Consider the following 15,574-nt stretch of genomic DNA (forward strand, 5'->3'; position numbering starts at 1 on the left):
TTTTATTTGCTTTTTTTTGTTAATTATATATATATATATTAATTATCGCTCATAAATTAAGGCACTCTTCGCGTTTTCTTTTGTTGAAAATTTGTTATTTTAGTGTTGCGAAATAAAATATTCCACTCACGGTTTGTTCGCGGCTTGTTTGTATTGAGTGGACGATTTTAGGTGGCCCTTCTGGCTATCTTTCTGTCTTTTTTTCAGGTCCTGTATTAACGAAGCATTTGTTATGGAAAATATAGTTGAAATAAACATTCTTTTGTCACTATTGAATTTGTTTTAATTATCATGATATTGTGCATAATTATTTTTACGATAAAATGTTTAAGTCAATTCGAGTTTAAATATAAATTTTTCTTTTGAAATTATTATTATAAAAAAATCTTAATTATAATTCAAGATTTAATATTTTTAATGTTAATCCTGATCTTATAATTCTACTTGAAATGAGTTATGAATTACTTAATAATATATTAATAATTTTTTTTCCAGATTGGAATGTTTTTTTTCTAGATCTATATTTCAGATCTATATTATTTTAAGAATTGAGTTTGTTACAGATACTTATGGATGAAGATAAATAAGAAATGTGAGAAAATAAATTATTATTTAATTTATATGTTATATTGAATTTTTTTAATTCGTTCGTATAGTTTATTTCAGGAACTATTTAGTTTTCAACGGAACACAATGAAGAAAATGTGTTATTTTATTATATTTTGATCTCTAGTAAGTAATATGTTTGAAGAAATTATTGAATTTTGTATACAAATGTTAAGTTTTCTGAAATGATATTAAATTTAAAAATTTTTCAGGATATTTGACTGGAAATAAAAATTATACAGCATAATTTTAAGATGCTACACGGATGATGTTTTAACATTGATGAAACAAAATATGTATATAATTTAATGCATGGATAATTAATTGTGTGTAATAATGTGTATTAATTAATTGTGTGTTAATCTGTGCTAATTAATTATATAGAAGAATGTAATATAAGTAAGTAAAAGATAATGTAATATATTGTTTATTTGTTCTACTTACTTTTTTGATGATTTTCTATAATTATTTATAATTATTTTTTTTAATATCGAATATGTAAAATATTGATAGGAATTAATATTGCATCAGTTTTTTTACAATTTTTTTATTAATTGTTTTGTATAAATAATCAGTGATGGTTTGAACGTTTTGCAAATTGTATACTTAAAAGGGAATTTATTTGAATTGTAAATTTTCATTTTAAAGAAGATGAAGGTTTTGGTTAGGAGAGTAATAGATAAGTTACTGATTAAGCAAGTTAGGATATATAATATATAATTATATTATTTATTATGTATATCAATAATATAATTATATATTTTGTAAGGAATGTGATTCAATTAGCTGCCAATTTAATTATATATATTTTCATAAATAAAAAGTTTAGTGAAATGTTGAATAATACTCTCGTTTTAATCTTTAAAATTATGAAGTATAAATATAAATTTGCTTCACATTTTTAAAGTTATTTAATCTTGTGTGTGTACTTAGATCATAGCTTACTAGGTAATATAATAAATAATCTAGAGTCGATATTTCAGAACATGTCACACAAAATGTTGACATGTTCTGAAATACCGATCTGTTCACTTCATTTCTTGTACTTTTCGTTTATCAACTCATTCTCTCAAAGAATACATATATAGGTTTAGAGATGGCGTTGGTAGTCCTTTCTTATTCTCTACTGTATCTTTCTACTATTTGTTTTGTCTAAATACTTAAATTCTTTCGTCTGCAATCTAGAGATGGCGTTCATTCCATAATCCTTATCCTATCTTTGTTCTTCTCTTATTATACGTGATTCTTATGTACTTTGCCAAAGTTTTTGTTAAGGATTTCAAATTTTATCTCCATTATTCAATTTATTTATTAAAAATTCGATCCAATTTTTACATGTTATAAATATATACACATATATATTCAGTCACAGACAATATGCATTTTTTACATGTATAAAAATTCTTTCGTATATCGTTGAAGCAGAGTGTATATTTTATAATATAAAATACACATTTTAAATATGAATTAGATTTTTAAATTTTGCAGTTTATACATTTTTTTGTATAGATTATCCAAAAATACGAGAACACTGATTAAAAGGTAATTTAGAAGATTTCTGAAGTAATTTCAAGCAACGTTTTTCTTTGCAAGAACAAAGTTTTTGTTTTTTGTTAATATTTCGTTAACGAAATTTTAATGAAAGTTTTTGCAAAGGATAATGTTATGTCGAAATTAGATCTTCCAGTTTCTCATATTTTTGAAACGCGTATTTTATATATTAAACAGAAAGTTGATTGCTTATTTCAATTCTGTACTTGTGTTCATTAAAGATTTAAATTCATATAAATATCCGCAGTTTAGTCGCTACTAGTAGAATACATATTTCTAATTAAACGTGGTGGAAGATTGCACACGGCAATGTTCCCTTTGGTATTCGATTTGCATTCCCCCTTTCTTTAACCTCGTTTCCACGCAAAACTCGCATTGTTATGCCACGTATAGGCTGAGACCGAATAGAATGGGCTATAAGATCCGAAATGTTAATCCATTCGATGCGCGTCGTCTCGTTTGCGTCTCCAATAAATCACAATATTCTGGAATAAATTCGAAATGGAAGAAGTAGGTGGCCCAAATTTTGTCGTTTGATTAAAAATAAAAATTTTACCGTCTTTATTTTTTTTTTTTTTATTTTTATGACAAAATACGATCGTAGAGTTTTCAATTATTCTCCTCATCTTTAAATTTATTTTTTATATCTTTTACAATTTTTTTAATGAACTAACGCCAGTAGTTTTCGTTTTAGAGTTGTTAATTTTTCATATTTTTTTTTTTACATCACAATTAAATATATCCTTTTACTTATAAATTCATTCATTTTTTTTATTTATAAGACATGGCATTATGATTAAAAAAAAAACATGTTATAACGAAGAAATAATTTCGATTATTGTTTGATTGTTGGATGAAAAAATATTAAAGGGTATGCGTTAAACGATTAGGCAACAGATTTTATAATATTAGAAAGTAAACAGGTTGTCTGTTATCTCCGAATTTCATTACGTTTAATTGCAATATTTCAAGTTGTAATATATCCGGTTAGATTAATCGGTAAAATGTTAAATGTACGGCCAATTATTTTAAGAATATCGTAGACATGCATTATACATTATTAATTTTTATTTCTATACTTTCTTTGCATAATTAAATCGAATTAATTGACGCGCAACAATAGAAGAATATAATATTTTTGAATTTCTTCTATATCCATGTTCGTTTGTCAGATTTAATTATTATTAATTAAGCAAGGAATATGATTCGCTTTTATTTCTTACATTCATTCTTCGTTTCTTCTATTCAAATTCTAAAGAAACTATAACGCATAGAATTTTAATGTTTAAGCGAACAATAATATAAAAAGAATAATATCAAATTCTTTTTAAATATAATAGTTTGGCAATTCGTACGTTTCGAGTTGAATTGATATATTTTTTATTTATTAAAACTTTTAGAAGATACGAAAAATGTAAAAAAAAAAAAAAGATTCAAAAGAAGAACTTAAATTATAGTTGTTTTTGTTTCTTTAAAGTCCATCCATATAATCATTCGTAATTTGTTTATTTTAGAAAAATTTTTCCAAGAAATATTCAGTATTATGCAATTACATTGCAACGTAAAAGTTTCTACATTTTATACAAATTTACGTAATTTACGTAATAATTTTTCTTTATAATTCGTAATCAATTTTCTCTGATATTTCGTTCTTTCGGCTTAAAAATATTCGACATAATAAATTCTATTTTTATTTAACCACTTAAATTACTTTCGACAGAAAAGTTATTCGTTCATTTATCATCAATCATTTTTTGGACACATATCGATGCTTATCGAAAATTATTTTTCTCGTACTTTTAGAAAATAAAATTGATAGGCTGTTGAAATTTGTAATAAATATCCCTCCTAAATATGTTTGAGAAAATCCATTTTTCCATCGATTCACGATAATCGTGACTTTTACTCTCATTCAAATTTTCTTTTCGATCGAAAAATCAATTTTATGCATCCATCATCTGTATCTGTGCAACCGACACGATTCGTCTGTCCACACCGCGTTCAGCTTCCAAAGAAACGCTTGCAAACACTTTCCCAAAGCGTTCACAGAGACGGTTGGAATGATTTAAAACGATTATCCACGATCCAGTTTCCTCCAATTAATCCATTATCCTTCGGTTCTTGGTCATTAAAGCGTCGTTGATCGCGATATTTAAACAAAATGTATCGGTTATGGCCATTAGTCGGTATTCAGGAAACGATTCGGTTCGTTTAATTGGAACCGCGAATGTTGTCGAGGGAAAAGTAGATTTTCTCTGGTATGAAAATGAATATAAATAATCGTGTTAACGGACAAGGTTTTCGAAGTCAAAGTGTGTGTTCAGTGGTGCGTTGGCAGCCTCGATGAACCGGAAATAACAGAAAGCGGGATCGTCTTGGAGAACGGGGAAACGATGTTATTGGATTTCTCTTGCGTTGCTTCTATCTTTGGTGGAAATGAATATGATAGGAAAGTGGATACTTTATATCTATTTATGACAAACACGTGAGAAATTATGGATAATTTGTAGAGTGGAACGAAGAAATTAAAATATCCATGATTATCTTGCAGCGATAGAGAGAGAAAAAATAAAAACTCGCCTCTAATCTTCAAAGTTTTGTAATGTGTCTCGAACAAACAAAGATACTTTCTTCCATACTTTTATAATTAAATTAATAAACGTACAAACGAACGAATTAATCCCTTCATATCGAGATGAATGAAAAGAAAAATTTCTCGAATCAAACTCGAATTAAATCCACGCGTCGAGAAACTATAAACGTATCCAGCATCTGAAACTTGCCTGAAAAAAAAGAAAGAAAAGGAATCGAAGCACGCGCCGATGGCGAGGAACCCGGAAGGAACAGGTCGTCTCATCATCTGACTGGTGCGGATTCACTGCGGCCAGGTGAGCACAGGTAAATACACCCGGTCCAGTGCACGGCTGGCCGTCGACTCGGTAGGTAGCTCGGCAGAGAAGAGGGATCGAGTGCGTTCAACCCGTGGATCGCGCGTGATCCGACCTTGACACCGCGAGATCCACGCGAGCCGAGTGGAAGCCATTGCCATGCGACCGACGCGGTCCCGCCAGAGGACGCTTCCTGTCTGGTACGTGTTTTTCGAATCTCGAGTCGAGAATTCTCCCCGAGAGGTTGAGAAACGGTTAGGAACGGTGAGAAGGATCGAGAAGAAAAGCGGGTTACCGGGCTACCGATGCCCTGTGAACCGTGGATCGCGACGGGGATATATTTATTCCGCGTGCGATCGAGCGTGCAGGCGCCGGTTGAATTTCAAATCCTGCCGATCGCCACGTCTCACTTTCGCGTGGAAAGGAAGATGGGTGTTTCGAACCGTATTTTCTAGAGATGATAGTTTCGGGAGAAAATGGGGAATTGATTGTTAGATTCGGTGGAGTTTTGTGGAAATTCGTGGCGATGCTTTTTCGCGCATACTGTCGCTGTTTAGGTTTCTCTTGAAGATTTGGAGACTGCTTTTTATTTGAGTTTTAAATTATCTTTTTAGTATTTATGAATATATTTTATATTGGAACGTTCGTTATTGGTTTCTCGTGTATTTTTCAGTATTGAGTTAAGATCAGGGCTCTCCTTGTGTGCAAGATTTGGAGACTTTTTTTGCAGGATTTTGATTTCAAAGAGTGCTTTGTTATTTAAATTTTAAATTATTTTTTCGATATTTACAGTACTTTTTATATTTGAATATTTATTGTTATTGGTTTCTCGTGTATTTTTTGATCTTAAAGAGTCCTTTCTTATTTAAATTAAAATTTTTTTTTTTTAGTATTTACAATTTTTTTTATATTTGAACATTTATTATTATTGGTTTCTCATTTTTTGATCTCAAAGATTCCTTTCTTATTTAAATTAAACATTTTTTTTTAGTATTTACAATATTTTTCATATTTAAACATTTATTATTATTGGTTTCTCGTGTATTTTTCAGTATTGGTTGAGTTAAGATTAAGAGTTTTCTCGTGTGCAAGTTTTGGAGACTTTTTTTTTTGCAGTATTCAAAGAGTGCTTTGTTATTTAAATTTTAAATTATTTTTTTTAATATCTAAGTATCAATTTTTTTTATATTTGAACATTCATCATTGGTCTTTTATTTTTACATTTTTCGATATTGGTTGAGTTAAGAGTCGGGAGATTTTCTTGGAGCTCTCTTGTGCTTTTTATTTGAATTTTAAATTATTTTCCAGCATTAATATTTATCGTTGTTTTCTCGTACATTTTTCAGAATTGGTCGAGTTAAGACTAGGAGTCTCCTTGCGTGCAGTTCTCAATTACGAAATATTTCAAGTACGTTTCAACGGGGCAGGATGTAACTGATGCGATCCTTTTAAAGGAAACGGTGCGATCTGAAATAGAATTGCGAAAAATTATCAACATCAACTATTAATTTTGCTTACATTCGATGAGACTGTTACTCGTATCACGAGTATTTATCATACACGAAGCTCGAATATTTCTTTTTTCCGCGTTAAACTCGTAGGAAGCGATGATTAATTAATATTTGTGAGAATTCAAATTCAAACCTCCTCTCTTCCCTATTACCAGTCAATTAATATTAAAAAGATTAGATTCTTCGCAGGAATCTTTTTGAAAAACCACTTGATCGATCACATCTCCCTCGTTGGCTCGCGACCAATAGAAAGAGAACATTGTATTTCCATCTCCCGTAATCAGTATTAATCCAACGTCGACGTTAGTCGTGATCATTGCTCCTATAAATTATCCCGTACGCGCGCGTCTCGTATAATTAATTGCTTTGCCTTAAAATATCTGTCCCCTTTCACGACGAACTCGAGTGGATTAAACGGTATCGATGCCCATCATCGTTGACCACGCGAACGTGAGACGTGGTTGCGATACTCGTTACGTACGCAACTCGAGAAACACCGGGATTCTCGAGGCGATTATCCACTCGCGGATCGGCCATTACGAAAATCGCGCGTAACTTTTCATTCGCAATCGGTTTATCTATTGTACCAACAGAAGATTAGATCGAATTTCCTCGGCTCATCCATTACACTTTTGTCTGTGCCATTTCTTCGATACTCTTTTTCTTATTTATTTTAGAAAGATGGAAGAAATTGGAAGTGCTGGACGGTAACTTAAATTTAAATTAATATTAAATTAATATTCCTGTTGTGGGTAAGGATGAATCCGTTTATCTTTTTATAATTGGAAGTAACAACTTAATACGCGATACGACGTAATAATAATAATTGATAAATTGTAACAATAATCGTTAATAATCGTAGATTAACTCGAATACATAAAACGCACGTTTTATTAGAAAGATCAAATCGTACGAGTCCCTCGTCGTTATTCACCAGTGTCACTTACATTATAACGGAAGCATATTTCTCATTAATCATACTGTCCCATACCTCGTGTGAAACGGTCATCTGTTGTCAATTTCAGAGCCCGCAAAATCCGTCGCGTGCGCCGAAAATTATGCAACGAGTTGCATTATCCTTACGTAAAAGGGAAAATTCATGTTCTGTTTGTTTCCCCTTCGTTTTCGAGAATTCAGATTGATTCTGAATTCTCATCGATATATCCTCGATTATGAAATGATTAATAATAATTACATTCTTAAAATATCAATACTTATAATAATAATAATAATAATGTTCTCAAAATATTCAAATATTAGGAAAAATTGAAAAGTTGCTACAATTTTTCAATAAAAAGTATCGTCGAGGAAATTTGGCTTTTCGAATCGTGCCACTCGAACAGGAATATTCCGTTCGAAAGGTTTTTCTCGTTAATCGCGTAATCGAATTCTACGAAGAGTCGAGGTGGAATAACTGGCGGAACTCGTCTGCGAATTAATCAACGCGTAATCAATTCTGTGGTGCGTTAAGAACGGTTTTAGCAGACGCATTCCGCTCGAAAGGCGGTGAATCTTCTTCGCCCATGGAAATTGGTCGTGCGTGCTATATAAAATGGTAATAGTTGGCTAAATGTCGTGTCAGGACTAATAGAAACGAGAGAATATACTTTTGCAAATAAAGATTGGTAGAAATAAGAGAATCGATAAGGATGGATTTATGTTTAATCTATAAATGAGAATTGTAAGAGGATAACTCGATACTAGACTAGATTTTGAACTGTCTTCTGCATCTTTGTAAATATTTAAGAATCAGCAAGTTTGAATTTACGGAATAACGGTGTTGAATCTCGATGCAAAGTTTAGAATTTCCTTTATATTTCCTCGCAGGAAAGGCACGAAAGAGAAAGAGAATCGCGAGTGACACAAACGTGTGCAAAGAGATATTATATTTATCGAGAGAGTTCAGTTATGATCTGAAAATAAATAAGACGAGAATCGAATAAGACTCGTTATGGTAAAATTAATCGATTGCTAATCATATGCAAATTTAATATAATTTTTCTTTGAATTTTCCCATATCCCATATCCTAATAATTATCTTGGACTCTCATCTATGCACGGTTATTCTTTAACAATCATGCGAAAAATTATTTATTTTTTTATTTATTTAACGAGCGAGAATTTCCAGTAGTTGCAATCAATTACCACTATCGTTTAATTTTGAAAGGTATATTCTTTCCTTATAAACGTGTGTCGAATAAGAATCGAACGAGTGATTTACCAAAAGGATCGATAAAAATGTATTTCATTTAATAGAAATTGTTCCATCATCGAAATCAAGATCAAAATGAAAATTTGAATTCAATTTGGAAAAGTTTTACCAATGACACTTGGTTAAATTAATCAGATAGTCAACAAATAATAACGCGAGTAATAAAGCGTAATTAGTTTTAATATCGGCGAATCGCGAGATGTTGCTGCACACAAGGGTTGAGCAAAAACTCTATCTTTATCCTGCGCTTGCCTCACGAAACGGAAACGCGAAACATTTCGGAACTTTTGCCAGGACGTTTCGTTCGATCGTGTCCTGGATGCAACGCTCGCTTGATCCTTGAAATTGTTTAAGATGTTGCTTAAAAAATATATATATATATAAAGTAACAATTCAGAAACAAATAGGTGAAAGTTATTTATTTTAATCTCTTAAAGACTGTAGCAATTGGATCATTAGACTGGGATAGATACGATTTTTCGAATCGATCGATATAAATTGTTGGATACGCCCTTAATTTAGGATGCGACACAGTTTTAGAAATCACCTTGTGCATAATGTTGCCTTAATTCTTCGCGGAGTGTGTCGGCATTAAATTTTGGACTTGACCCATTTGTGCTTCGAGTCCTTCAATTTTATACAACTTCATACCGGTTATCTATCATATTTCTTTTGATGGCACAACGTTAAGCGTTAAAATATATTTAGCATTGCATTAATGCCGCATTCCATTATTTTCCTTACATTATGTATGTTCCATAAAATTTCATCGATGTAATAATTCTCTCGAATCATTAACGGCGAAAATAATAAAATAAAAATTCCTCTAAAGCTTGTAGGCTCGAATAGAGAAATATAATAATCTTCCTCGAGATATTTATTAATAAACTTTTGCACAAGAAGAAGAAGAAATCTTGAATTAATCGATCTTTTTTTCCTTTTTTCTTTTCTTTTTGCCAAATTTATACCTCGCTCCCCGTGTTGCGAGGAGAAAGAGACAATTGTCATGCGTGCGACGAAACGAGACTTCGATAACAAGGATTCCGACGTTCTACCCATATTTGCCGGCATTCCACGCGATAAAAAGCCCGTGGAAAGAAAAGGGGAACAGTTTTCATGAACGAGCAGATCCCAGGACCTACTTACTTCGAATTCTCGCCACCATTCCCGATCACATTGATACGATTCCGTGTCATTCGGTCAAACTACGAATACTCCTCGATTTCTCGGTCGACGATCATCCCACGATAGATGACCCTCCGATCGAACTCGTGCCATTATGGTTTCTCGAAACTGGCGTTTCATAATTAACAAGATATTTTGAAATTTCACCCATAACGCAATTGAATGCAAAATTTCGGCGATCGAATCGATACGCTTTTTCGACGTTTCATAGTTGAACGATAAACGAATCCAAGTGAATCGATCGGGTAGAGACGTGGCAAGGAAAGTGTCTGGAGAACGGATCATAAATCGTTTCGTTAAGATCGCCAGTATTGCGGTACAATCTTTTACGAGTTTGAGCAAGCAGTTGGAGTATCGCTGATGTATCGCACTAGGGAAACAGTTGGAGAGATTTTACGATCTCGAAGGGAAAAAATGAACAAAAATAAAAATTTCCATCGCAAATTTTCCGTTCGAATCCTCCAAACGTAATATAATTCCATCTCTCCGATTCGAGATCTCCTCTCTGATCTCTCGATTCTCATTCTCGATTCCCGAAGATCAAGGAGAGACGAGGTCTCGTGAAATCGGGCTCTGGCCCGCAACGGCTGAGAAAACAATGACCACTCGGGCCGATGATCCGCTCGAGCGTGTCACGTTTGCGCAACGCTCGGCCGACCAACGACTCCGACGTTTTCTGCTCGAATACGCCCCCCTCTTCGATCTGCGCTCCATGCATACGAACGCGAGACGAATTCGAGCACGCGTGACGTATGATTTACGGAGGAGGAACGAAACCAAGAAGCAATTACGTTGCATCGATCGAGTTTTATCTCTTTGACCGTGAAATTGGATCGACGATGATAGTTTAATACGAAGCTTTCGAGTTCATTTCGAGGTTGACGATGCTCGTTTCGAATCGTGTCAAGTCGTATTATGCGGTTCTCCTCCTCCGAGTTTTGAACAATCAAAAGTCACTTATCGCTCATCAGTATATATATATCAAAATTTTCGAAGTAATCTTCAGAAAGAAAGTTTGAATTCAAGTTTCGAAAGGATCCAAAGAGGGTTGAGGCAGATATCAGGGGAAGCATATGGCCGACTTGGCCGTACACGGAAGCTGTCTCGCGATCTCTGGTAAATCGGAGGAGGAGGAAAGTGCTTTATCCTCCGATTTCTTTTGCCCTCGTGCTAACCGAATGTCATTTCAGAGAGAGAGAGAGAGGACACGCAATGACGCTGCGCCCGTGATTCGCAATTTCATATGGGAAGGAAATGAAAGTGGAGGAGGAAGAGATTGGTTTTCCCCCCTCCTTTTTCTTTTCGGTTATACGGAAGAAGCTGAAGGACTGGAAAAGAACGCCCGGATGGAATGTGCGCGCTTTTTTGATGAAAGTTGCGATAGCTGGGGCGAGGTTTTGATGAAACTTTGTTAATTGGCAGACGCGTTCTATCTCGAGTAAAAGAAAAGACACGTCGAACCGATTTTCAACGAATGTCATTGATACAAATCGTAAGAACGAACGACAATAAAGTAACGAAAAAGGAATACCGAGCCACGACAGTGCCTTCTCCTTATACTTTAATCCGGCATTATCCAAGATTCACCCCTTCTATGAAGCTAAAAGGCAACTGGGTGGAAACTCTCGGGCCGTTTCCGCCTCCCCCTTGGTAATTACGAATTTACCTTACCCTTTCTTGCAACGTGACCGTGTCTAAGTGGACATTACGCGTATTACAGCGTCGTCCGGCACGAGACAAGTGCACAAACTCGAGTTGGGAGGGGAGAAGAAGGGCAAGGTCGACAGCGTAGCATTGTGCCCACGATGGAACGATTTAAGAGGAGAGAGGCGAACGACTAACTTCGTCTCGAGAAATTAACACCTCCCTGCATCGAATCGAAATTTTACTTGCTCCTTTAGGCGATCAATCAAAGGTTAAGAATAAAATTCATCCAGTTGTCATTTTCAACCGTTTATGTATTCTTAATTAATTAAGATAATCGGAAGGAGATTGAATCGCCCATCTTTTTCGACCTTAATAAGCGATAAACTCGAGAACGAAAGTTTCCGCCGTGTTATTATGACCGCGCAATCTGAATTTATCGGCGAATCGAGGCATCTCTCGAGAAAAGGCGTAGAGTTGTTACAATTAAAGCTTTGCTTGGTTCGTTATGACTTTTTTTCACGACGATCCCGATTCGGTGGCGGTGGATTGATAAAAATAATAAGTGGGATTCCGTCGTCTTGGTAATTGGAAATTAATTTGGATCAACGTCTCTATAGGTCGCGACCCGATATCGGGTCGCGCGAAATTTTTAAAACGAGAACTGGTTCGAGTTATTAGCAAGGGGAAAATTTTATATAAAGATCGTCGAGTAAGAAAAATTGTGCGTGCTTTAGCCGTTGTTGTTAATTGGGAACGGGATATTATTACGCCAATGTACCCGTGCCAAGCCATTTAAATTTTGGAACGTTGAATAACCGGTGTGCGAGACGCGTGCCAAGCGATTTGCATAAGATATTCGAAGCCAATGATTCGTCAAAAGCGATGGAAAATTGAGGAGACGAATATCTTGTGGGGTAACTTTGTTTCTTTTTTTCCTTTTCCGCAAATTGCAGCTCGCTTTTTAAAAATTTTCCTATATAAATATTATCCTTCAGAAATCCAATGCGACAATCCAATTTAACGAAACTTGATTGGACGATTTCCTTTGTCGGCGCCAGTTGTTCTCCAGCTAAGGAAAATTAATCGGGGAAGGGAAACTTTCACGGGGAGGAAAAGAGAAGTTTGAACGATGGGAATACCATCGATCGTTGAATTGATACGCGAGGAACGTAGGTCGCATGCATAAAGCGAAATGCGAAAAACCGGGAAGGAGGAGAAAAAGCGAAAAGGGAAAAGTGTCCTCATATGTATTCCCGTGGCGAGATTTCTATGGAAAGTGTAGCGAGATCGATGAAATCCATCCCTGGCTTTTCCCTTTTCTGCCGTGATCCAGTTGATACCGCTGCTCCTCTCCACGCGGAAACGAATTCGCGGACACGTTCGGTTCTATCGACAAACGGCTGGTTGGACCGGCTTGTCTAAATTCGTTGGTCCGATCGATTCGAAGCTTATTTCGAGGGCTATCGCGAGGGACGGGGAGGGAAGGATCGATGGCTCGCGATCAACGATGCGTTCAAAGGAGGGGAGATTAATTCCCTTGGATTAACGATTAATCTCTTTGGAGAATCGTTTGCCAAAATGTAAATCCACTCTTTCCTCCACGTGTAGATATATCTTGTAATGCGACAGTTTGAAAGAGATCTCACGATGCGACTTTTGCTTTCGACAATTTTTAATTTTTACTTTAAAAATTTGACAATTTTGAAGGGGTGTGTCTTCGAAGTTAATAGCGATATCTATGATTTTTAGGGGGTTGTTGGAAGCGCAGAACATCGTTCTTTAAAATGCTTTTTCGTTCGTCGAAATCCGTTCACTGGTTTCAAAATTATAGTCGTTCAAACGAAGAGGTAATTTTTAGTTTTTCACAAGAAAAATTCGAACAACTTTGAAGCGCTGTATCTTCGAAGTTTGTAGGGATACCTATAACTTTTTGGTGATCGTTGGAAGCGCAGAACATTGCTCTTTAAAATGCTTTTTCGTTCGTCGAAATCCGTTCACTGGTTTCAAAATTATAGTCGTTCAAACGAAAGAACAATTTTTAATTTTTTATTTTAAAAATTCGGACAACTTTGAAGCCGTGTATCTTTGAAGTTTGATGGGCTACTTATAACTTGTCGGTGATGGTTTGAAGTGCAGAACATTGCTCTTTAAAATCCATTTTCATTCGGCACGATGCGACTTCGGGTTCCAAAATTATCTTTCTTCGAACGAAAGGGCAATTTTATATTAATAGATATCTGGGCGATGATTTTTTATTCATTTTTAGAAATTAAATATTGGAAAGATATATAAGAAGTGGACGAATTTTTTTTTAAATTTAGTATTATAGGTTTACCTGAGATATTTTAAGATGCATACTTTTTTGCGAAATTGTAATGGAAATGTCTATTTTACTCTCTCAAGAGATTTTTCACCGAAAAAAGAAATTTTCTTAATAACGAAGATCATATACGATTCTCTTGAAACGATTAAAAAATTTGTTCGAAAAAGATTTCCACCAGAGATCGCGCAGAATTGAACCAAATAATTTTTCGTGTATAAATTATTTATTGAAATGGATCCCGATGAGAATAATGGCAATTTCTATATATATATATATATATATATCCTAGCCTTGATCGGAATTGAAAATGATCTCTGAAACGTGAGAGTAAATACACTTTACGCGTATCGAATGCAAAATGGTGGGCCGATGTATGCCCGCCTCGTCGAGGACGCGTGGAGAATTTAATGGTCCGGTAAAAGTGACCGCGAAACGGCAAGTTATCTCGGGCAGGGTGAGCTTGGATAAAAGTAATTACCGCCCCTGATGGCCACAGACCATGGATAAGAATGTTAGGCGTCCCATTGTTTTCATCGACCGTGTTCTTTTCCAAGACACGAACGGCCTATAATCGTTTATCCCAGCTGATATAATTGAAAATGTTAAAGCGAAAGACACAGATGGAGAGATAAATAAATTTGCACGCGGGACGTTGTTGAAAAACGTGAAATTAACTTTTTTCTTTTCTTTGGATTATTTAATATCGATGGAATTTTTATATCCTTATCGCGAAGAAAATAATCACCGACGCGTCTCTTTTCAGGTCCTTTTGAAAGAAATTTTGCTCCGTCGAATTGTTATTCGCCACGAGAATATCCACGTTTGAATCGAGTTAGAGATTGTCGCAATTGTGATATTTTAAAATTATGGTGGATCGTGGAAGATACGATTCACTTTATCGCAACGAAAAGAGTAGAATTTCTTTTGGAACTCCGCGACAAAAGAGACTCTACGTCAATAGATGCAGTACAACGAGACGCGATATTTTAATACGACTAAAGTATTATATCGAACATCTATTTACTTTTACAACGATGTAAGAAAGTTTCGAATGTATTGTATCTAGTTTCTTTTCATCGAATTTCTTTTTTCAATCGTTAACATATTGCGTTTATCAAAGATTCGTGATAATATCTATTTCAGAAACTATTCTTTCTCAATTTCAAAATGGAACATTCGATCCATTTTCTTTTAATTTAATTTCAAGAAAAATTCTCCTAGTTAAAAAATTCCTTTGTTTTCTTTTAATCCACGAAAGTATTTCATACGTATTCAAAGCGATTTGTGACCCAAAAAAAAAAAAATTCCAAGCAATCAAGCGTGTGGATTACTTTCAGACGGAAGTGTTCCTCGAAAGTGAAAATTCTCGATCGAAAGCGGAGATAAAACCTCGGCCCTCCTATCTCTATTTCGAAATTCGTTCGTTCAGATATAAATATTTTTACACCCCCTTTGACAACTTTCACTTTATCTTCTTCTCTCGCAAAAATTTCCTCGAGTCCAAAAGAAAAATGGACGAAACTTTTCAATCAACTGGAATTCTTCTTCGATCCTTCTTCCATTGCTTCACACGGATCGAACCGTAACGACGATGCAAAAGACTCTTGACCTCCTTCCGGCCAACATTCACGCTCTGCGTTTCCGCGTAATA

At 34.6% G+C, this 15,574-nt stretch overlaps 1 protein-coding gene across 3 annotated transcripts in view; it reads left to right on the plus strand.

Moving 5' to 3' along the window:
• The first annotated feature begins 550 nt into the window (after positions 1-550).
• The window catches only part of LOC107992695 (cadherin-89D), a 49,770-nt gene continuing 34,746 nt past the window's right edge, over positions 551-15,574 (plus strand). The window contains exons 1-2 of one of the 3 annotated variants that reach the window (XM_062082732.1): positions 551-732; positions 819-1,005. The gene's annotated coding sequence lies outside the window, so the exon portion shown is untranslated. Of the gene's footprint in view, positions 733-818; positions 1,006-4,905; positions 5,056-5,081; positions 5,246-15,574 lie in introns of those variants that run through there. The other 2 variants (XM_062082731.1, XM_028664253.2) reach the window with 2 other exon arrangements.

This window comes from Apis cerana, linkage group LG12, assembly GCF_029169275.1.
Source record: "Apis cerana isolate GH-2021 linkage group LG12, AcerK_1.0, whole genome shotgun sequence".
NCBI classification, from domain to species: domain Eukaryota; kingdom Metazoa; phylum Arthropoda; class Insecta; order Hymenoptera; family Apidae; genus Apis; species Apis cerana.